General features: G+C 38.9%; 1 pseudogene; it reads right to left on the bottom strand.

The window, feature by feature from the left end:
- Nucleotides 1-11,528: 11,528 nt before the first annotated feature.
- On the bottom strand, nt 11,529-12,465 carry LOC113901876 (annotated as a pseudogene).
- Between the last annotated feature and the right edge of the window lie 12,040 nt (nt 12,466-24,505).

Raw genomic sequence — 24,505 nt, 5'->3', positions numbered from 1 at the left:
TTCTTTCTTAGTGGAACATAAAGGTGCTTTTTTCAGTCAGTTGCATCTGAGATTCAATGAAATATGGTAACTGCTACTCAATCTACACATGTAGATTGGCTCCTTACACTTATTCTGAAGCAAGGGCTAAAAAGACATATCATTAGAAATATTTTTATACTTTTTTTGTGGTTATACCAGAATACTTTGTTGGTAATGTTGTACAGATCTTTTAAGATTTTAAGATTTGCAGCAGTTTAGGTGATAAGGAAAAATTTTAAGTTATTGTTGATAATAATTTAAATAAATACCAGTAGCCTTGGTAAGTGGACATTTTTCCTTTATAAATATAAAATGCAATGGCTGCTCCAAAAATATGACGTGTAAGCAGTTTTCAGAACAGACTATGATAAGAAGAACAGTCATTTCAAAAAAAAGATTAAAAATTAGGAACTTATTCTGCTTCTATTTTGAAAATCCAAGAAAAAAATTTTATCTTCTCTTGAGATGAATGATACGTATCAAAAAAGGTATAAAGTTGAGAGTTTGGCACCTTAAAAAAGACATTAAGTGGTATACAGTTGTTAAATACCACTTAATTGGTTCCTCATGCTTCTCACATCCTGAGTTAAATTAAAAACAGTGAAAAGATTAAATTCACTAAGCGTAATAATATATTTCATACTTGGACATCTCTCTGTTAAAAACTTAAAATCCTTTTTTTGAATCAGTAATTTTAACAAATTTAGATAAGAAAATATCCTGTCTTATCTTCCTAGGCAAGACATACTGAACAAGAATTGAACCAAGTATCTTTCTGTTAGCCAAAGGCCATATTTTAAAAAGAAAGCCAGTGATGTCTTTAGAAATGAAAAACTTCTGAAGAGAGTTAGGGATTAATTGCCAATAGATTATTCATTCCAAACTCATTTACTGCACATGAAGTTCCATCTTCACAGATTAGAATTAAATTGGTTCTTGAAGTTTACCTAGCTCTACCACTCGATTAATGCTTGAATTCTCCCCCAGATATTCCTGCCAGATGGTTAATCTAAATAATGTAAAAATAGGAACCTCCCTACTGCCTGAGTCCATTGCATGTTTGGTTAATCCTCATAATTGACATAAAACCTGATTTCTTGCTATTTTACTTGTTCACATGGGAGCTATCATATACCCTCCAGCCCTCCAAGTTTTCTGTTCTTCATTTAAGGTGAGGTAGCCAGTTCCAGCCAGAGAAGGCAATGGCACCCCACTCCAGTACTCTTGCCTGGAAAATCCCATGGACGGAGGAGCCTGGTAGGCTGCAGTCCATGGGGTCGCGAAGAGTCGGACACGACTTCACTTTCACTTTTCACTTTCCTGCATTGGAGAAGGAAATGGCAACCCACTCCAGTGTTCTTGCCTGGAGAATCCCAGGGATGGGGGAGCCCGGTGGGCTGCCGTCTATGGGGTCGCACAGAGTCGGACATGACTGAAGCTTCTTAGCAGCAGCAGGAGCAGCAGCCAGTTCCAGCAAACAGTCGTGATTGCAATAAGGTGCCTTGTCTATGTTTATTTCTTTGAGTTCTTCATATAAATTCTTAAAAAAATAAAAAAGGTATAATAGTTCTCTGCCTGCCAAACACTTCATTGGTTTTACAGTGTGACTTGAGTCTTGCGTTTTCTCTCCCAATTGCATGCCTTAGCGAATAATCCTTACTTTGGCTTCCATGTGCATTTAATCTTAATCCTCTCAGTCATTTAGCCTTGTTGCCACTCTCCTGTCTCTTGCAGTTGATCCCTAAAAGTTTAAAAACCAAAATGTCACATTTTTCTTAAAACGAGGAAATTCTAGAACCTAAAAAATAACATTTAATAGTCTAGTGCTTATGTCTTCACCTAAATGTTTACTTCTCAATTGCACTTTTGGTATAAGAATAAAATGTATAGACATTTTGATACCATGCATACGTCGGTTACTAAAATTGCCAACAAAATGTGGTTTTTATGAGTTTTTTTTTTTTATTTCAAAGAAAATGCTAAGCAATATAGATCAATAAACTTCTCTTTCAAATATATGGTTTGCATAATAAATAACATTTAAAATAAATCCTGATCAGACTTTTTTTGTAAATTCATTGTCAGATCTTTTATGGTCGATCAAATACTGAAAGCAGCTCTCAGATTTGCTGCTTCTAGAGCATCATGTTCCAAGCTATATTCCTTGAAACACTATTGTATTGAAAGAAGTCAATAAGTATTTCTTTTGGAAAGAAATTTTCATGGTCCAGTATATTTAGGAAATTCAATTATTATTAGTTCACAGGGGTTTTTGACCATGAAGCTTCCAGAGCCTTTAATTTGCTGGTGTACCCCAGCCCTGTAACTCTAAAAAAGACCATAGTTTGCACTGTGAATTAAGTGTTTTTAGAGGCATACTGCAAACAGGGCACTAGTATTAGAAGGAGTAATTTTTAGGAAAGATTCTTCTGGAATATAAACTATTTTTTATTCATATGTTATGGTGTGGTTTTATTTATACCTTTTTTTTTAAAATTTTTTATCCAACCCTAGATTAAAAATTAATACAAAATACTAAGGGAATTATTACTCAAAAATTTTACCCTTCTCAGAAATGTGTTCTCAACCTACTCAATATTAATGAACAGAAAATAGAAATGAGAGACCTTAACCACTAGGTGGTGATGAAACCGCCACTCAGAAAGTGCGGCATTCCAGTGGTATCTAAGGTATTGAGCCTGACGTGCTAGAATTTGTATTGTCTAGAGCGGTGGTCCTTAAACTTTGGTGTCTACAAGAGTCACCTCAAGTGTTTGTTTAGAATGCAGGTACACTGATTCTGTTAGGTTTGGGTTGGGTTTTTTGACAAGGCCTCTGAGTGACTCTGTGTCATTGGCATTGACTTTGTGGTACACTGACCTAAAGAGATTCCATATTTGGACCTTAGGTTGGACTATTGTAAAAGTAAGACACTGAGAAGTTGCCAAGTTGTTTACCTCGAGCATTTTTTAGAATTAAGCATCTGCTTTCCCTCAATTTATTATCAATAAATATGAATTACCATAAGAAATTGAAAAGCACAAGCCATCTCACAAATAGCAAAATGTCAGGCCAGCCTTTTCCTGTTGGCATATGTTTTTCGATGTTTCTGAAGGATGGTAATTATTTGCTTTATGTCATTCAAAGCTTCTACCTAATTTTATGTTCTGTTTACATTTATTTTGAACTGAATTATGTTAATAAGTGAATCAGATTTTGGCTCTGAAGAAGTTCCTAAATCTGTCATTCTTTTTAAATGGCAAAGAGCTTGAAGGTGATGTCATCAGTATGTAAAAAATTGAAGTAGAATAATCACAAGGGTACAGAAATCATGTCTACATATGTGAGTATTACTACAATCCTAAAGTGAATCTTATTTTATGAATTTTTTTTGGTGCACCCCAAAAATCTTTTGATATGTTAAGTGCAGTTTACCTGTCAATAACTTCTTATGAACGCATAAAACAAAATATCAGTGAAGGCAGAAACAAGTGAAATATTTATACAGCCTTTTCACCCAACACTACAGCCACATGCAAGTTTTATTTCCTCCATATGTGAGTGGTAAGCTCTAGTAAAAGTCATGGCTCTTATTTTTACATACGATTTCAGTAAAGAGAGAAAACATAATGGTCATCCTTACTAGGTAAGAAGTTCCATTTTAAAATCTGAATTCTAATAAATGGATTGCATTATTTCCTTTTCTAGAAACAGTAACTCAAGAACAGTGGATCCTGTGAACTGAAGGTATGGTATTGCTAGGGGGTCAAACAGAAACATTTAGTTAAAATATTAAATTGCAGTTCATTCATTACAATGACCATGCTGTATTTAGTTAGAATTGTCCTCAGGAGAATATGCAGGTGCCACTTCACTGTGAGAAAGTTAACAGGTCCCGTGAGAACCACTCAAGTGGATTCTCACAGGAAAAGAAAGTCCAGTGGCCGTCGTATGTGAATTGTAGCCACTGTCTAAACGTCCAGGTCCACGTGAGCTAGCTAACCTGCAAGCTGACCGAGACTGCAGCTCCTGTGGCATCCTAGAACTGCCTTTCCGACCATACTGTTGCAGAAGTGGTGCGAGGAAGGCCTTAGCAGACTGTTTAAGGAAAGTCATTGGTGTTTGAGATGCAAAAGTCAGGAATGTGTGAAAAGGCAAGTACTGTTTTTCACAAGTAATTGGGAAACTGCTGGGTACAGTAGGGTAACCACAGTGCTTACTCACAGATATTCCTGTTAATCTACACTCTGAACTTGCCTGCCTCTCTTTCCATTTCTGATCTTGTAGGTAAATGGTGTTACTAGTAATTTTCTTGTTCAGATATTACCGTTTTCCAGTATTAGTAATTTATAGGTCACAGCATTTATTAGCACAGAGTTCTTAGGGATTTTGTTTCTTTTATTCTTGTGGGGTTTTTTTTTAATGCTAAAATAAGAGATTTAAAGTCATCTAAATAGAGTTATCTACTACTTTACAGGAAGATCTGATATATTAAAATACATCCTTTCCTTTCATCATGGACAAACTCGTTATTTTAGTTTGGGGCCCCAGTTAAGCACAAAAAAACTTTCTTCCTCTTCCACATTAGTGCATTAGTAATTTAAGAACCGTAACTGTCCATTGACTTTGGGGGAAGGTAGAGAAGGGATCACCTTACCTGGAGAATCCCAGGGACAGGGGAGCCTGGTGGGCTGCCGTCTATGGGGTCGCACAGAGTCGGACATGATTGAAGCGTGGCAGCAGCAGCCGAGAAGGGATCACAATTTGTTACTTGTAGGACTGGCTTTAGGAAGAAACCGCAGTAGTGGAGGAGAGCACTGGGACTGACTGACTGACCAGCTTTGTCCGTATCAAAATTGGACCAACAATGGCAAAGAAAAAGTATACTTGAAGAGAGGACCCATCTTTTCTTTACATTGCAAACTCCTGTGAGGGTTCATCTCCCATTAGTACCATATGGGCTTAATCCTTTCATCAGAACTCCAGCAGGGTTCACTTTCTACCACTTATACCCCAAATCTGGAAACTGTAGACACTGTAATGTGGTCCCATCTTTCACCCAGCCCAGTCTTACGTTACTGCAGTGACTCAAAGTAAGTAATAATAAATAGGATGGAATTAGATCTTACAACATCCTGCAAGATTAGCAGTGTGCCTGAAATAATACCCAGTTTCTGTTTAATAGCTTTCAGTTACTTGTAATATAGCAATGTATCATGTTTTCTGAGTCTTGTTAATATCTTTGTCTTTAGTTTTCCCAAGAGTGTATTTCATGTGTGATATCAACGGCCTTTTGAGGCCTGTTTGAGGCCTGTTCTAGATGAGTCCTCATCTAGAACATAAAATAATAAAGGCTGTGTAAACAAATACTTGCAACCCCCTTCTCCCAACTTTCTGCAAAAATACCCTTGAAAACATTTAAGAAAAAAAATTGGTATCATTCATAGAAACTTGAATAGATAAGTAGATACATTGGTAAGTATAGTAGATACTAGGAGAAATGTTTACTATAAAGCAGTAACGATGTGGATTTTATTTAATAGCCAACTCAAATCCCACATTGAAACAACTTGTCACGTAAAACAAGATGATACCTTAGCTTCCCACCTTCTAACACTCCTTATTAACTTGTGTATAAGAAGGCTGTACTAATAATTTAAGATAGCTATTGAGAGTCCTATCAGAAAAGGCTTTCATTCTGCATTTCTTAACTAGTGGCCCTGAAGCCTCACCGTCTTGGAGCTTTTCCTTAACCAAGAGAACCACAGCTGACATTCACCGTGGGGTGGAGAGAGTTGTGGAAGAGATCCCACCTTTGACCAGAAGAGCAGTGCTGAATGACAAAGGCAGTGCAAGCAGCCCAGAAAGATCTTCCGCCCATCAGCAGATTTAGAACACTTAGAGCAGGATTTTTTTAAACACTCATCCTCTATCCTAAGAACTTTGGTCTTATTGCATGAAAATCCCTTAGCCTTTTCCACCCTAAGCTTAGATCTACAGACATCCTTGCGTTTCCTGGAGAAATGGAATGGGCCTGATATTTCAGACAATGTGCTGGATATTACATCAGCATTTTAGTGAACTCTGAAAGAGCTTAAAGCAGTCCCTGTGGTCTGCCAATTCTGAAATCAGCCTGGCTAAATGTGTCCTCATTGAGATATGGGCAAGAGATTTACGCTACTGGCACTTGACAAAAGAAGGCCAAGAAAGGATTGCAGTTGTCTTCTTTTGGCAGAGGAAGGGAGGATTGGGTAAATTCTTTAGTCTTTGTGAAGAAACATTAAAACATTCTCTCATTAAAACATTTTTTACCTTGACATTTAATGTAAGTTGAATCTTTTTAAAATCAGTTAAATGCTCAGTAATGCTAGTCATCAAGGAAACATTAAAACCACAGTAAGATACCCCTCCACTGGTAAGAGCAGCAAAAATTAAGGTATCAGCAATACCAGATGCTGGTATGAGTGTGGAGCAATAGGATCTCTCATAACTTGCTGATGGGAGTGTAAATTGGTTCAACCATTTGAGAAATATTTGACAAATACCTGTTAATGTTAAAACATACATCTACCCTCAACTCACCAGTTCCACTGCTAACGTGTGTATCCAGAAAAGATAAGAAAATATATGTACCGAAGACATGAACTTTATTGGTAGCTCAAAGTAGAAGCAACCCCTGATGTCCATCAGCAGAATGGATACTGTGAAGTACTCTATAGTGAGGAAATGAGCTAACTTGTTTGCTACATGTATTAATTTGGATGAATCTTATAAACATACTGACCAAGGAACCAACAAAAGAAAATGCTATATGATTCATTCCCACTTGTGAAAGGGTTCAGAAACAAAACTTAAGCAGAATTAATTGGAGAGTGGTCACAGAGGGATAAAAGGGGGCTTATGGTATACCGGTAATCTTGTCTGTCTCGATCAGTGTGGTGATAACTGTGATAAGCTTTTTGAGTTGTGCTTTTTATGTTTTATGCGTTTTTGTATTTGTCCTACACATCATTTAAAGTTTTGGTTTCTTAATGTATTAAATAGTATCAACATGAGGCTAATGAAACAGACACTCCTGCAGTGTAAGAGAACAGCAGTAGCCTGAGGCATTTAGAAGGAAGGGTTTTCCGTATCCATCCAATACTTTTAAAGCAGGAAGTATTAGAAAATACCTGCGTCAGCTCCTGCTCTGGTACAGCAGGGCATTATGATGACAAGAACACGAGAAGAGTGAGAAAGAAGGAAAAGATAGGGAGAAGCTAAATTAAAAGTTGTGTCAGAAATAGCAAATAGTCACAGATTAGAGAAAATCTAACCCATAATGAAGAACAGTAACTATGACACTGATTGCAGAATCTTATGGGTTCTCATGAACCAGCAAAGGGAAGAAAGAAGGGTTCCCCCCAACTTGTTATCAACCAGATTAAAGCCATCTTCATCAGTGTTCTAAACTGTGCTTAATAAGCTCTCCTCTAAGGAATTCTGCAACTTAAATAAATTACAATAAATCAAAAGCACCAACACATGAATATATTGAGAGAAAAGGTGGAGCTACAAAAGGCTGATAATGAAGATTTATCCTTTGACTAATAGATGTTCCCAAAGAAGGCAAGATGAATTAAACAGAAAAATAGTTTAATAGAAGAAACCTTGATTTTTAAAAGGGCTCAGGTCTGAAGATCTTCATCTGCACATTAGATGCCAGCTGGAATGGAACAGTGTCTATAGGGTTGTGTAGTTCAGGATTTCTTTACTCCAGATGTGAAGGTAACAGAAAAGGATTCCGTGATGTTCATTGTACTGCTGATTTGGGAAAAAGTACTATATAGGAAAAAAGTACTTGAATATAATCAACACGTTGGCCAGAATGAATCAAAATTCAGAATAAAAGAATGAGGAAAGATGAGTCGGTGAGTATTAAAATCAATGCAACTGTTAGAGTAATACAGATAATTATTGTAAATCTAATATTGAAAGCACAATTTATTAAATAATCTTTGAGTGAAGGCCAAGAAAGTATGGAAATTTCCCTTTTTTTGTGGGGGGTGGAGAATGAAGTGAGAAATTCTTTTGTAAAAAAAAATGTGTTTTTTACTTGGAAAATTAAGTGTAAATTTAACAGTGAAATCTGTCAAGGTGGGTAACAATAAAATTAATAATAATGTCTCTTGTCATAGTCCTCGAAAAAGACATGAATGAAACTGAGACAAAATTAAAAAGGAGCACTTAAGATCAAAACTTTTAGATCATTTAAATTTTAAAAAGAAAGTGAAATAATTTGCTCATTTGGAAGAAAGTACTACATAGGAAAAAAGTACTTGAATATAATCAATACACTGCCAGAATGAATCAAAATTCAGAATAAAAGAACAAGGAAAGACGAGTTGGTGAGTATTGAAATCAATGCAACTGTCTCTTCCAAGAGACTTACTTTTAAATCAAATCTTGTCATGTACATGTGACACAAAAAGTATCCCAGAGTACAATTTACAGGAGGAGGTATAAGGCTGAATAACAGCATGCGCACTAATATAGTTACACTCAGTAGTGAAGATGGCAAACCTTAATGTTTATATGCAGGATAACATAGGATTAAAATACAGAAGTACAAAAATGGCTTAGAGATTGTGCTGAAGACTTAATAACAACAGTCTGTGAATGGTAACACTAATCAAATAGAAGGGAGAAATTACTCTTAAAAAAAAGATATGTATGGTGATGAGAATTACATTTTCTCAAATAAGATAGTTTACAAATTGATCAGATAGTAGTATTGACAAATAACAAAGCCAGCAGAGGAGACCCAGAAAGATAACTTCTGAATACCAGCTGATTTAGAATTTTTAACCACAAGATAAAAAACAACATGGGGGAAAAAATCCTTAAACTTGTTCTTTTCAGCCTGTTTGTCCTAAAGACAAATTGCAAGGAAATCACCCTTTTCTACACTAAGCCTAGATCCTTTGCGCTTCCTTGAATTTCCCAGAGGAATGAAATGGATCGTTGTTTGTTGTCCATGTGGTGGACATAATATCACATCTGAGTGGAGTGTAAAAGCTGAAAGCGGTCCTTGGAGCTTCAAGATTTCCCTGAAGTGCACGTTAAAGGGCGGAAGTTGTGCAGGGCATGTTCTTTGATCACAGGATAATAAGCCCAGAAAATAATAAAAGCACAAGCACCTGGATAATAATTTTTGAAAAACTCTTCTAAACAGCTATTTTGTCAAGAAAAGTACAGTAAAATACAGTGAAAATAGCAAAAATAGAGGATAATATGTAATGCTGAAAGGCAAATTGATGGTCACTCAGAGTGAATGAATTAAACCTGCAGCACTAGAAGCAAAAGTAATAAAGATAGGATTGACCTAGCTGCTGCTGCTGCTGCTACTAAGTCACTTCAGTCTGTCTGACTCTGTGCCACCCTATAGACAACAGCCCACCAGGCTGCCCCGTCCCTGGGATTCTCCAGGCAAGAACACTGGAGTGGGTTACCATTTCCTTCTCCAGTGCATGAAAGTGAAAAGTCAAAGTGAAGTCGCTCAGTCCGACTCTTTGCGACCCCATGGTCTACAGCCCACCAGGCTCCTCCGCCCATGGGATTTTCCAGGCAAGAGTACTGGAGTGGGGTGCCATTGCCTTCTCCAGGATTGACCTTATCTGACACCAAAACTTAGATAATTTAGTATCAAAGTTATAGCTCCTGAGTTCACCCAGAAATACAGATACAAACCTAAGAATTCTAGAAAGTACAAATAATATGTCCAAAGAACAATTTACCATTTCTATGTAGGTTATCCTTCGATTAAAAAGCAGCTTGCTTTAAAAATCAAAACCATTACTTTAATATATAGCTTAACAGGGCCATAATGAGATCTGTTGACCTATTGGTTGCTTGTCCGTTTTTGTGATCATACAAATGCCATAGACTTTTTAGGATATGCATGGTTTACTTGAAACAGTCACTGGCTGGAGGGGTAGGATTAGCCTGATTTATTTAAGTAAATCAATGCCTAATCTTCATCTCTAACTGTATGCTGCTGCTGCTACTGCTGCTGCTGCTACGTCCCTTGAGTCATGTCCAACTCTGTGTGACCCCATAGATGGAAGCCCGCCAGGCTCCACCATCCCTGGGATTCTCCAGGCAAGAACACTGGAATGGGTTGCCATTTCCTTCTCCAATGCATGAAAGTGAAAAGTGAAAGTGAAGTCGCTCAGTCGTGTCCAACTCTTAGCGACCCCATGGACTGCAGCCTACCAGGCTCCTCTGTCCGTGGGATTTTCCAGGCAAGCGTACTGGAGTTGGATGCCATTGCCTTCTCCACTAACTGTATGACTCCTGTATAATAAGACACACAGAATGGAAATTGGTGAAGCAATCAAAGTGTCTAAAACTATTTCTTAGAAAAATAGCTAAATTTACTGAACTCTTAACTATTTGCCAGGCTAATTGGTTTACACACGTCTCAAAACCTGTGAAGTAGGTACTATTACTCCTGTTTTACAGAAAAGCTGAAGTACGTTCAAAGAAATGAGTGGGAAATCGTCTTTTCCAAAATCACAAGTGGGGAAGCTGGTTGTCTTATGTAGCCAGTCTTCATCGAAACCCATGCTCTTAATCTCTACACTAAATATAACAAAGAATTCAGACACTACTTCACAAATGTATATTTATGCAGCAACAGGAAATCCTTCTAAAATTATGGAATAGCATTGGAATAATGTGTAATATTTAGTGAAAGCAAGCAGGATACAAAATTATATACACAGTGTGATTTATATATTTTTTAAGCTAGAATGAGTTTGAAAAGAACCCAACGTGTGTGTGTTTGCTTTTCACTATTGTCCCCGCTTTTTTTTTTTTAATCTAAAAAGGATACTGTGTCCCCTATAAGATTATAAGTTTTTGTAAACAAACTCTGTTTTTGTAACCTCAAGCCCAGCTATCCTGTTTACACATAATGGGCACAAAATTTTTGTCCAACTGGATATAACATAAAGGGATCCTATGTGTGTTTCCTACTAGAGATTCTGTAAAGTCCATGTTCTCTATAAATATTCTAATACTTATATGCCTTTTTAAAACCTGGGGCCCTACCTATGAGATTCATTTTCAAAGGTTCTGCTAATTTTAATTTCAAGTTTATGTTTTTGTTGTTTTTTTGCATTCCTATTAGAGACTAAACAGTCTACATACAAATCTCAGTGGTATTTAAAAATAATAGCATATATTGAACTCTATGTCACTACTGTTCTAAGCACTGGTAAATATTTTCCCACTTAGCTCTCATGACAGTTCTATAAAATTAATACTGTAAAGCACAGGGAGATGAACTGACTTCTGCTAGGACACAAGAAAAAATATTGGAGCTTGGATTCACAGGAAGCATGATTCCATGTTCTAATTTAAGTTTATATACTGTTTAATTCAACCACTGTTCTTTAAGAATGAAGTGTAAAACCTTTATTGTATAAATGGAGCATGAATAGAGAATTTTATTCCATTGTATGACCCCTTGAGAAAGTGGATGGAAAAAAAATAGAGAAGCCTAACTGAGATGAAGAAAGCAAGAAAGCAAAACATAACATACAGGTGGCAGGAAAAAGCGAATGACTCAGTGGTTTGGGGTTCAAGGGACACAATGAAGTGGAGAAGACTTCCTCCACTTAGGTAGCTTAGTCTAATTATTATGTATTTTGAAAAAATGTTGTAACATGGAGTCAGATGCCTCTTGGGTAAAGCAGGTTGGTTCCTTCCAAATCTACTTTGCAAGGATTCACCAGAACCAAAAAATTCACCTCTTCTGCCCCCCTTAATTTGTCCACACTTTATTCTCTTTCTTTTGTTTGTTTTACAAGATCACTTTGCCTTGTTCTGGAGATTAAATTACAGTGCAGTGCACAAGTCATAAATGTAGGGTTCAAAGAATTTTGACAGATGCATACATTCGTGTAACTCACTGTAAGATACTGTTCCCATAGGTCCCTTACAAGTCTCCATTTCCTTTTTTTTAAGTTTCACATGTTCATTATTGAGCCTCATAGACTGCTAATGAAGAAACGGGAAACATCAGGAGCCAAGCATTCCCTCTCCCCCATAGGCTGTTCAGACAGTAGTGGTGTTCTCACTGTGACTTGGTTGGTTAATACACAAGTGATCTTAACACACAGCATGTGTGCCACTTTATATCGGAGGCTTTTTATAGACCCAGCTTGGTTCTTCTGTCTTCTCTTGGAGTTGTACCAGATTTTATTACCAGTTTTCATTTGAATCCATTGAGGAATGGGACAATTCTGCTTTTGTTTCGTGGCCTGGAATCACTTGATCCTGAAAGTCTTGTGAGAAGACATGGTGATGAGTGAGCTCCCACGTCTGCACTTTGTGCAAGCAGAGGTACTGTCTCTCTCTTCAGGAAGGTGTATACAGTGAACAGGCTTAGAAAACAGTCTCCTTCTGGAGCAAAAGGCGATTGGTTTACTGTCCGGTATAATAATGTCTGCTTCCAGGTCAAAGGACAGGCAGACTTATCGCCCTTTATAAAAGGTTGAGGTTCCCTAACCTTGAGGTTCCTCAGTTCTGCCACAAACCTAAGTATGTGCACAGCATGCATCTGGGCCCCTCACTGTCCCCTCCTGTAACACTTCGGAGGTGAGAGGAGGCAGTGCAGACTGCCAGCTGCGCTGCGGATGATAAAGTCCTTTGCCTCTGACCCAGGGCCTTCGAATTTTCTGCCAGCATCCATGAGACTGTGGCAGGTTAACTGGTGGTTTTGCAAGTAGGGTAAAATTTCAGACTCTTCAGAGTTCTTGACAACCATACTCCCTCAAAACCGTCACTAGTTGTTCTCACTGACTCGATGGACGTGAGTCTGCGTGAACTCTGGGAGTTGGTGATGGACAGGGAGGCCTGGCGTGCTGCAATTCATGGGGTTGCAAAGAGTCAGACACGACTGAGTGACTGAACTGAACTGTTCTCATTCTTATTTTTAAATATCTCTTTTCTGTTGCATTTTGGGGTAATTTTTTCATAATGCCTTCTAAAAGACTGTGTACAGTCTGGATTGCCTATTAAGTTTTTTATTTCAATGATTATGTTTTTCTAATTTTTCTACTCTTTTTACCCATTATTGAAACATGTCTGATTTTGTTTCCTAATGTCTTACTCTTTTGAAAAATGTATGTATTGCTTCACCTCTGAGAATATGAAACATTGTTTTCTTTAAGTTATGGTATTATTTCAGATTATTTTTCTGATTATTGATTTTGTGGCAGTGTTTTTTAATGGTAGATTTATGTGCTTTGGAGCTTTGATTTTCATGTTCGTTTTAACTGGGGAAGAGTGGTTTTGTTACCTACATCTCCCTATCTAAGGATTTTGCAGTTGGCCAGGAGGCTCCAGGGTTCTCCAATCTCAAACCAGATCTTCCACTAACAATATGAAATTTCTCCCCCATGTTCATTAGTTATTGCCAGCACAACCTCAAAAGCTCAGTAGTTCACAGCAATAAGCATTTCTTTCGCTCACACGTTGTGAGGTAGTGCTGATTTAAACTGCAGGTCTGCAGTCAGCTGGGGCAGTTCCAGGTGTGTTCATTGTTGCGGTCAGGCTAAGGGAGAAGCAGCTCTCTAGGGGGAGGTCATCTCCTGATAAGGGCAAGAGCACAGTAGGGCAAGACCCATTGTACAAGCATTTCAAGCCCCTGCTTATATAACATCTGCAGATACCTCACTGGCCAAAGCAAATCCATAGTTGAGCCCCAAACAAGGAGCAGATAAGTATAAGTATACTAGCCTTTTGTAAGAGGAATTTCAAAGTTACAAGGTAGGGACTCCCCTGGCTATCCTGTGGTTAAGACTTCACCTACCAGTGCAAGGGGTAGGTTTGATCCCTGGTTAGGGAGCTAAGATCCCACATGCCTCAAGGCATATATATATGTGTGTGTGTGTGTGTGTGTGTGTGTGTGTGTGTGTGTGTGTGTGTGTGTGTGTGTGTATATAACAGAAGCAATATTGTAACAAATTCAATAAAGACTTCTAAAAAATGGTCCACATCAAAAAAAAAAAAAAAATCCTTAAGAAAAAGAAGGCAATTTATATCTGCCTCACAGCAAAACAAACTCACCCTTAACCCAAGACCCTCAAAAGCCTCATCCAATCATGGACTCAGGATCAAAATCCAATATTTTATGATATATATCAGATTTGAATGTGGTTCTCCTTGATCTGGAAACCTATGAACTAAAATGTGTGTTGTGTGTGTGTGTGATCTTTCCTTCACCCTTCACCCTTACCCCACGTGGAATGATGGAACAAGGATATATTAGGTGCATTTAATACTCTTAATCAAAAAGGGGAAGATCAGAAGGCATTAGCATTCACTTCTTCTGAAATACCCTAGGGAAAATATAACCTGTCCCTCTACTCTGGGAGTAAGGCATTTTTCTTGGTTAGACCGTAATTTTGCTCCCTGGCAGTGGGTCTCCAGTCTGTTGTTCTCTGCTGCTCTTGATTTCATGCTCTCAGGAAGTTTAGATTTCTGTTATTGTTATTGATCACGTCCAGAGAGTACATTGGAGAATATGCCCCTTTTGATGCTAAGAAGGTTTCTCAGCTACTTCCTGCCTATGAAATGTTGTTGGCTCAGAGGTCTTTTTATATCTCAGTCTCATTCTCTTTTAGTCCTATCTGGTGATTTTTTTTTTTTTTTTTTTTGCCAGTACAATTCTCTCAAAAACATGGATTTTTTAATGTATTTGTTTTCTGTAAACTCTACAAAGCTATACCCATAATTCCTTTGGGGACATGACATACTAAACTATTAAAAGGAACTTCCACCCATTAGCCTTCTGAGAGATCCTGCCCTTAAGTTTTCTAGAAGCCCCATTATCTCGCTGAGGGGATCTTCCAGGCATCACCTTCTTTCAGATGTCTTACTAAAGGAAATTACAGCAATGCCCTTAATTATATTTTTCCCCCAAGCTGAATCTGAGGTTCTTCCTGGCTGGAAATAAAGAACTTTGCTTTCCAGATAAGCAAGTTCAGGGCTCTTTGAAAGTGAAAGTGAAGTTGCTAAGTCGTGTCCGACTCTGTGCGACCCCATAGATGGCAGCCAACCAGGCTCCCCCGTCCCTGGGATTCTCCAGGCAAGAACCCTGGAGTGGGTTGCCATTTCCTTCTCCAATGCATGAAAGTGAAAAGTGAAAGTGAAGTCGCTCAGTCCTGTCCGACTCTAGCGACTCCATGGACTGCAGCCTACCAGGCTCCTCCGTCCATGGGATTTTCTAGGCAAAAGTACTGGAGTGGGGTGCCATTAAACCCCTCTAAATTTTTGCAAGTTTCAAGGTTTTTATTTTTCCTGAATTAACCTCTTTCTTTAATAAGGTGACAGCATCTTTTTAAATGGATCTAAAAGTAACATGCTAATAACTTTCAACATAAGCCTAGAAACCACCCTGTCTTCCATGTTACCACAGGCAGCAGTGTTACCAAATACAGGTTGCCATTTTTCCAGCTTCTGTAATAATTTTCATTCCATTTGCCACCTGTTCCCTACCCTAATAGCATATATTTTACGTTCTTAATACAGTAGCATCCCAGTACTAGGTTTTCCGTATCAGCTAGCTGTGCTGCAAAACAAACAACCACAGAATCCCAGTGGCATGTAACAATAAGCTTTTCATTCGTAAGTCTACAGGTCAGCTAGAGAAGCTCGGCTCCACATCACAGGTCTGTGTGCAAGTAGAACAGTTCTTCTCCACAAATACTCATCTGGGCTGGGTCCCAGGTTGAGGGTAGCAGCTACCCTGGGGGAAAGCTTTTCACTGAGGTGACAGAAATGTAAAAGCGCAAGCCCCTTTTGTGCTTAGTCGCTACGTCATGTCTGACTCTTTGCAACCCCATAGGCGTAGCCTGCCAGGCTCCTCTGTCCATGGAATTTTCCAGAATATTGGAGTGGGGTGCCATTCCCTTCTCCAGGGTATCTTCCTGACCCAAGAATCTACCCTGTGTCTCCTACATTGGCAGGTGGATTCTTTACCACTAAGCCTCCAGGGAAGCCCTATAAACCCCATTGCTGCTAAGCTGCTAAGTCGCTTCAGTCGTGTCCGACTCTGTGCGACCCCATAGATAGCAGCCCACCAGGCTCCCCCGTCCCTGGGATTCTCCAGGCAAGAATACTGGAGTGGGTTGCCATTTCCTTCTCCAATGCGTGAAAGTGAAGTCACTCAGTCGTGTCCGACTCCTAGTGACCCCATGGACTGCAGCCCACCAGGCCCCTCTGTCCATGGTATTTTCCAGGCAAGAGTACTAGAGTGGGGTGCCATTGCCTTCTCCATTAGACAAGCACATTTCAAAACCCCTGCTTTCCATCACATCTACTAGTGTCCCACTGGCCAAAGCAAGTCCCACTGCTGAGCCCAAAGTCAAAGTGTGAAAAAGTACACTCCCTTTTGTGTAAAGAACTTCAGAGTTAGAATGGTGTAGGATATGGATACAAGGAGGGAAGAAGAATTGGGGCAAGGAATTTAACACATCCTGTGTGGTAATATGTGAGGTACTGGTTGCCAGGCTGCCCTTCTGTCCTTCTGCTTCAAGAATATACAGCTTATCTAAGACTGTAATGCCAAGCCCGAGTAAGCAGCAGCTTTTTAAAGATTCCTCGTGAGGAGGTCAGGGTAAGTGAGGGTCACCTAGCCCAGCTCCTAGTTGTTAGGCAGTGAACTTGTCTCTTATCTCCATCTCATCTAGGGCACTTTTATTCTCTATTCCTCAAAAGGATACAAACTCTCAATTGCTTCTACCTTCTTCACCACCTATGGGCCTGCAAGCCCATGACTCCACCTCCTTACTTTGTTATTTGCATTTCTTTTCTGTTCTTGGCTCACAGAAATGTTTATCGTATTAAACGAAGTGTCTTTTTCTTTTCTAAGCTGTGTATATTGTTTTCTTTCCCATATTACATATCATAGCTTTAGATTTGGAGCAAGGAGATACCCTGAACCTTGAACTTCCGACAGCTTTGCCACTCAGAGTCCTAGAATCCTGTGTGAAGCTTCTCTTTTATTTTCTGTGATGGTCTTTAAACATAAAATGTGTTTTAAAATCTCGTGGCATTAAGTATGCCTAAATTTAGTGCACTACAAAAAATAACCAGTTTCTTGAAAGATAGACAAGATGTTCAAGTTCAGTACATTAAAAAAAAATGATCAGGAAAATTATATAGAGCAAAAATAGAAAATAGTCCTCTATTCTTGCCAGTAAATCTGATCACTAAAATAAACTATGAATACTTTAAAATGTGTATTTTAAATAGTAGTATATTTTATTACAAACCTGGTTATCCCATTCTCTTATCCAAACTTTCATCTGTTTTTTTTTGACTTTTTATTATATAAAATTTATTATAGGAAAACTCAAGTATATAATATACACAGAATAGTGTAATGACTTCTATATACCCATGACTGAGCTTCATAATTATTTGTCATGGTAAATCTTGCTTCATTTATAGCAGGGGTTGGGAAACTATGACCCACATATTAAATCCAGCCTACTGGCTATTTTTATAAATAAAGTTTTATTGGAACACAGAACATTTATGCTCTTTTGTTTAAATGTCTATGCTTGCTTTCATGTCACAATAGCAGAAATGAGTAGTTACAGTAGAGATTGTATGGCCTGCAAAGGCAGATCCTAAAATATTTACTATCTAGTAGCTTACCAGAAAAAGAAAAATATTTGCTGACTGCTGGACTATATACTCTCATCCACTTCCCTCAGCAAAAAATATCTTCCACATTTCATTTAAAAATATTTCAGTATGTATTCTAAATGAAAAAATTTAAGTTATTCAGTTGTGTCTGACTCTTTGCAACCCCATGGGCTGTAGCCTGCCAGGTTCCTCTGTCCATGGAATTCTCCAAGCAAGATTACTGGTGTGGGTTACCATTTCCTTCCCAGAGGGTCTTCCCAACCCAAGGATCAAAACGGGGTCTCCCACATTGCAGGCAGACTCTTTGGAAGGAATGATGCTAAAGCTGAAACTCCAGTACTTTGGCCACCTCATGCGAAGAGTTGACTCATTGGAAAAGACTCTGATGCTGGGAGGGATTGGGGGCAGGAGGAGAAGGGGACGACAGAGGGTGAGATGGCTGGATGGTATCACTGACTCGCTGGACGTGAGTCTGAGTGAACTCCAGGCATCGGTGATGGACAGGGAGGCCTGGCATGCCATGATTCATGGGGTCGCAAAGAGTCGGACACGACTGAGCGACTGAACTGAACTGAACTGAGACCCTTGTGCTATAAATGGCACTGAAACATTTGGCGACACTTGAGCAGGGTCTAAGGATTAGATGGTAGTGATGTATCAATGCTAGTTTCCTCATCTTGATGGGTTGTATTATGGTGAGACAGGAGAATGTCCTTGTACATAGGAAATACACACAATAGTATTGAAGGGTAATGGGGCAGTAAGTAGGTCAGGAACTTACTCCCAAATTATTCAAATAGCAAAAATTCTTAGTACTCTTTTTTCGAGCATCCTGTATGATTGACATTGATTCAAAATGAAAGGATTTCTTATGAAATACAAAGTTAAATGCACACTAAGTTACAGCAAATTCTCACATATCTCTCTCTCTTTTTTTTGGCCATGCAGCATGCTGGATCATAGTTCTCTGACCAGAGATTGAACCTGTAACCTCTGCCTTGGAAGCTCAGTGTTAAGCACCAGGGAAGTCCCTGTCACATTCTTCATTACAAAGATTTCTTGCTAGGCTTTCTACATGACAAAAACTAGTGGATCATTACTTGTCAACTTTTTGACTGTTAAACAAGGTGATATTTTTTAGCATTAAAATTTTATGACTTGCCCTCTTGCCTTATCCACTTTCTGTTTCTTGATCAGCTAGCATATAACGAGGAGAGGCAGGGACTAAGAATGGCTCAGAAAGAACATTCGAGGAAGGCAAAATTGACGTGTAGGACAAGTTTGTTTTGCCTCTGCCTCCGTTTTCTCTGCTGTTGTCTTTCCCTTTCAATCCTGGCCTCCCAGTGATCTGTGTCCAATGTACTCCTATTGGATGGCTCTTCCTTTCTCAAAAAACTAACTCATTCTCACTGAGATGTTTGGACTTAACGTGTCATGCTCCTCAAAGCGTTTGCAGTAGAAAGAACCCAATGGTTTTTTTGAGGTTTACTATGGTTCAGAGCACTTCCCAAAGAGTGGCAGAAGGAAGGTAAACAGTCTGTCAGCATTAGTAAGATGGATGTTTTTGGTACCCTACTGAGTCATCCACATAGAGGGCAATCCTCTTCTCCATTTATACATCAATTGAAATTTTTGTGTAATAAGTCCTTGGGGAAATATCTTGGGAAAAATAGTATTTGGAGCTACTTCTATTTGAAAAATTGTGATAAATTATTTACCACAAGCATTAGCAGATGAAAACATTTTTTGCAGAAACAGTGAGGTTTAATTCTTAGAGGCATATTTCATTTGTTAACATCTATTTTCAGTGGACCATGGGCAATACAAGTCAATGTTTAGGTTAAGAAAGCAATAATTTATGTTTAGAACAGTGAGATTTAAATTCTGCCAAATTAGGTAGTTTGGGACATCTCTAAATATTTTTTAAACTGTTCAAGTTAAATGTGATATGCTATCTGTTTTACAAATAACCTTCATTTCCATTTTTTTTTTCTTTACTAAGACAAAGTATTATTGTGTTGCAACTTGATGCTTCAAAGTCTTGTCTAAACAGAGCACTAAGCTTGTTGCTTTGTGTTTGTCCAATTATCTCTTTTCTGTTTTTTAAATTGGCCATTTATTGGTCATTTTTCAGTTTTTCCATTAGTCCCATTATTTTTAACAATATGCCAGGTGGCACAGTAGTAAAGAATCCACCCGCCGATGCAGGAGACACAGGTCCCATTCCTGGGTTGGAAAGATCCCCTGGAGAAGGAAATGGCAAGCCACTCCAGTATACTGGGAAATCCCATGGACAGAGGAGACTGTCAGGCTGCTGTCCATGGGGTTGCAAAAGAGTCAAACACGACTTAGCAACTAAACAGCAACAACAAAAGTGATAGCTGATGGTTCCACCATTAGTGTTTTATGTGGATTTTTTTGCAGGGAGGGAGGGTGTTTGTATTTTTTATAGTTTAAGATCATTTTATTGAGCAGAGAGAGGTGGGCTGAGGCAGGGCAACTACAGCTCCTCCAGCGTGGCCTCAGGGGAAAACACCCCCTCCCCGCCCCCATCCCTCTGTCCTTTGTGTTTTTGATTACCAGGACATGAGTTTTGTCAAAAGGCAGTGGCACCCCACTCCAGTACTCTTGCCTGGAAAATCCCATGGACAGAGGAGCGTGGTAGGCTGCAGTCCATGGGGTCGCAAAGAGTCGGACACGACTGAGCAACTTCACTTTCAGTTTTCACTTTCATGCATTGGAGAAGGAAATGGCAACCCACTCCAGTGTTCGTGCCTGGAGAATCCCAGGGACGGGGGACCCTGTCGGGCTGCCGTGTATGGGGTCGCACAGAGTCGGACACGACTGAAGCGACTTAGCAGCAGCAGCAGACCTCAGAAATCAGTTGTGTAAAACTTTGTTTTAGTTTAAAATATGAATTAGCCTCAGTTCTTTCATTTTAAAAACTATATTGCTGCTTCTGTTTAAGAATTGGGGTTATTTAATCTTCCTCATTCTGTGAGATTTTAGATCTACTCATGTAATCTCAGGTAGCAGATTGATTTTTATATTCTAGGACAATTTTAAAGGAACCAGCTAAAGACTGACATAGCTTTTTTTCTCCTCTGTTAGCTATTTATGCATGTAGTGTTCTAATTAGTTTAAAGAAAAATGTCAAAGACCTTTCCCCAAAGAGTTTCCATCTACTCATGTAAGTAGAAGCAGATATACAGCACAAAATTAATTTGTAGTGTCTAGTTCTCATTAACCAAATGAGTCACTTTTTAAAAGATTTTTAGGAGGTTACAAGGCAGTAAAACGTGTTTAGACTGGAATTCGGGTGAGGATTAAGAAGGGGTTTGAACAACAACAAAAACAAAAAGTGATTATCAAAATAGGGTAGAGATTCTAGAAACATGGTGATTATTGAAATAGAGTGGAAAATAAAAGTTTGCCTTCAGATAACTTTCTAATCTGTTCATGTTTTTGTTCACTAGTAGAGAGCATGACCTTTTAGAACTAACACCCAAAAAAGATGTCCTTTTCATTATAGGGGACTGGAATGCAAAAGTAGGAAGTCAAGAAACACCTGGAGTAACAGGCAAATTTGGCCTTGGAATACAGAATGAAGCAGGGCAAAGACTAATAGAGTTTTGCCAAGAAAGTGCACTGGTCATAACAAACACCCTCTTCCAACAACACAAGAGAAGACTCTACACATGGACATCACTAGATGGTCAACACCGAAATCAGATTGATTATATTCTTTGCAGCCAAAGATGGAGAAGCTCTATACAGTCAGCAAAAACAAGACCAGGAGCTGACTGTGGCTCAGACCATGAACTCCTTATTGCCAAATTCAGACTTAAATTGAAGAAAGTAGGGAAAACCATTAGACCATTCAGGTATGACCTAAATCAAATCCCTTATGATTCTACAGTGGAAGTGAGAAATAGATTTAAGGGCCTAGATCTGATAGACAGAGTGCCTGATGAACTATGGAATGAGGTTCGTGACATTGTACAGGAGACAGGGATCAAGACCATCCCCATGGAAAAGAAATGCAAAAAAGCAAAATGGCTGTCTGGGGAGGCCTTACAAATAGCTGTGAAAAGAAGAGAAGTGAAAAGCAAAGGAGAAAAGGAAAGATATAAGCATCTGAATGCAGAGTTCCAAAGAATAGCAAGAAGAGATAAGAAAGCCTTCTTCAGCGATCAATGCAAAGAAATAGAGGAAAACAACAGAATGGGAAAGACTAGAGATCTCTTCAAGAAAATCAGAGATACCAAAGGAACATTTCATGCAAAGATGGGCTCGATAAAGGACAGAAATGGTATGGACCTAATGGAAGCAGAAGATATTAAGAAGAGATGGCAAGAATACACAGAAGAACTGTACAACAAAGATCTTCATGACCCAGATAATCACAATGGTGTGATCACTGACCTAGAGTCAGACATCCTGGAATGTGAAGTCAAGTGGGCCTTAGAAAGCATCGCTACGAAGCTAGTGGAGGTGATGGAATTCCAGTTGAGCTATTCCAAATCCTGAAAGATGATGCTGTGAAAGTGCTACACTCAATATGCCAGCAAATTTGGAAAACTCAGCAGTGGCCACAGGACTGGAAAAGGTCAGTTTTCATTCCAATCCCAAAGAAAGGCAATGCCAAAGAATGCTCAAACTACCACACAATTGCACTCATCTCACACGCTAGTAAAGTAATGCTCAAAATTCTCCAAGCCAGGTTTCAGCAATATGTGAACTGTGAACTTCCTGATGTTCAAGCTGGTTTTAGAAAAGGAAGAGGAACCAGAGATCAAATTGCCAACATCCGCTGGATCCTGGAAAAAGCAAGAGAGTTCCAGAAAAACATCTATTTCTGCTTTATTGACTATGCCAAAGCCTTTGACTGTGTGGATCACAATAAACTGTGGAAAATTCTGAAAGAGATGGGAATACCAGACCACCTGATCTGAGAAATCTGTATGCAGGTCAGGAAGCAACAGTTAGAACTGGACATGGAACAACAGACTGGTTCCAGATAGGAAAAGGAGTACATCAAGGCTGTATATTGTCACCCTGTTTATTTAACTTATATGCAGAGTACATCATGAGAAACGCTGGACTGGAAGAAACACAAGCTGGAATCAAGATTGCTGGGAGAAATATCAATAACCTCAGATATGCAGATGACACCACCCTTATGGCAGAAAGTGAAGAGGAACTCAAAAGCCTCTTGATGAAAGTGAAAGTGGAGAGTGAAAAAGTTGGCTTCAAGCTCTGCATTCAGAAAATGAAGATCATGGCATCTGGTCCCATCACTTCATGGCAAATAGATGGGGAAACAGTGGAAACAGTATCAGAATTTATTTTTCTGGGCTCCAAAATCACTGTAAATGGTTACTGCAGCCATGAAATTAAAAGACGCTTACTCCTTGGAAGCAAAGTTATGACTAACCTAGATAGCATATTGAAAAGCAGAGACATTACTTTGCCAACAAGGTTCATCTAGTCGTCTTGTCATGGTTTTTCCTGTGGTCATGTATGGATGTGAGAGTTGGACTGTGAAGAAGGCTGAGCGCTGAAGAATTGATGCTTTTGAACTGTGGTGTTGGAGAAGACTCTTGAGAGTCCCTTGGACTGCAAGGAGATCCAACCAGTCCATTCTGAAGGAGATCAGCCTTGAGGTTTCTTTGGAAGGAATGATGCTAAAGCTGAAACTCCAGTACTTTGGCCACCTCATGCGAAGAGTTGACTCATTGGAAAAGACTCTGATGCTGGGAGGGATTGGGGGCAGGAGGAGAAGGGGACGACAGAGGATGAGATGGCTGGATGGCATCACTGACTCCGATGGACGTGAGTCTGAGTGAACTCCGGGAGTTGGTGATGGAAAGGAAGGCCTAGCGTGCTGCGATTCATGGGGTTGCAAAGAGTCGGACATGACTGAGCAACTGATCTGACTGATCTGAGAGAGCATGAAAGTCATGTTTAAATCTTAGTTTCTGTTAACAGAAATGTCAGTAAAGTCAATGCATTTTACTAGGTAATAAAATGGCTTCATTTTCCTTTATTTCTTTCATATGTGTTGTGTCTCAAGGAGAAAACCAGAGCAAAAGGATATTGGTGCTTTAACATTTGGAGCATATTGTAAAAATTTGCAATATAGACTTTATGATTTTAGATCTTTTTTCTTCAATACTACACCATTCATCTGGGAATGCTGACTTCAGAGGATCTATAAGCACTTCACCTATGCCAAAAATAATCTAAACTCCATTGGAAAAAAGCACAGTTAACATTTTAATGTGTGCTTTTTAGTCTTTTTTTTTTTTTCTTTCATCTTTTTATCCCAGGCTTATAAGCTTTTTTTTTTTTACACAAATGATATCATACCACTCATTTGATTTTAAAAGTTATTTTTAATTTAACTATATAACATGAATATTACTCCATGTTTTTATTATTCTTCTGCAACATGATTTTAAATAGCTATAAAGTATCCTATTGTATGGGGCTTCCCAAAGAAGAACCTGCTGGTGGTAAAGAAACTGCCTGCCAATGCAGGAGATGTAAGAGATGGCAGTTTTGATCCCTGTGTTGGGAAGATAAGATCCCCTGGAGAAGGGCATTGACCTCACTCTAGTATTCTTGCCTGGAGAATTCCATAGACATAAGAGTCAAAGTAGGCTACAGTTTATAGGGTTGCAAAGAGTTGGATAAGACTGAAGCGACTTTAGCACACACATCCTATTGAATGAGCTATCACCTCACACCAGTCAGAATGGCTGTTGTCAAAAAA

This window comes from Bos indicus x Bos taurus, chromosome 2 (genome assembly GCF_003369695.1).
Source record: "Bos indicus x Bos taurus breed Angus x Brahman F1 hybrid chromosome 2, Bos_hybrid_MaternalHap_v2.0, whole genome shotgun sequence".
Lineage (NCBI taxonomy): Eukaryota > Metazoa > Chordata > Mammalia > Artiodactyla > Bovidae > Bos > Bos indicus x Bos taurus.
Note: the sequence above shows the minus strand (reverse complement) of the source record. Positions and strands in the feature narration are given on the sequence as shown.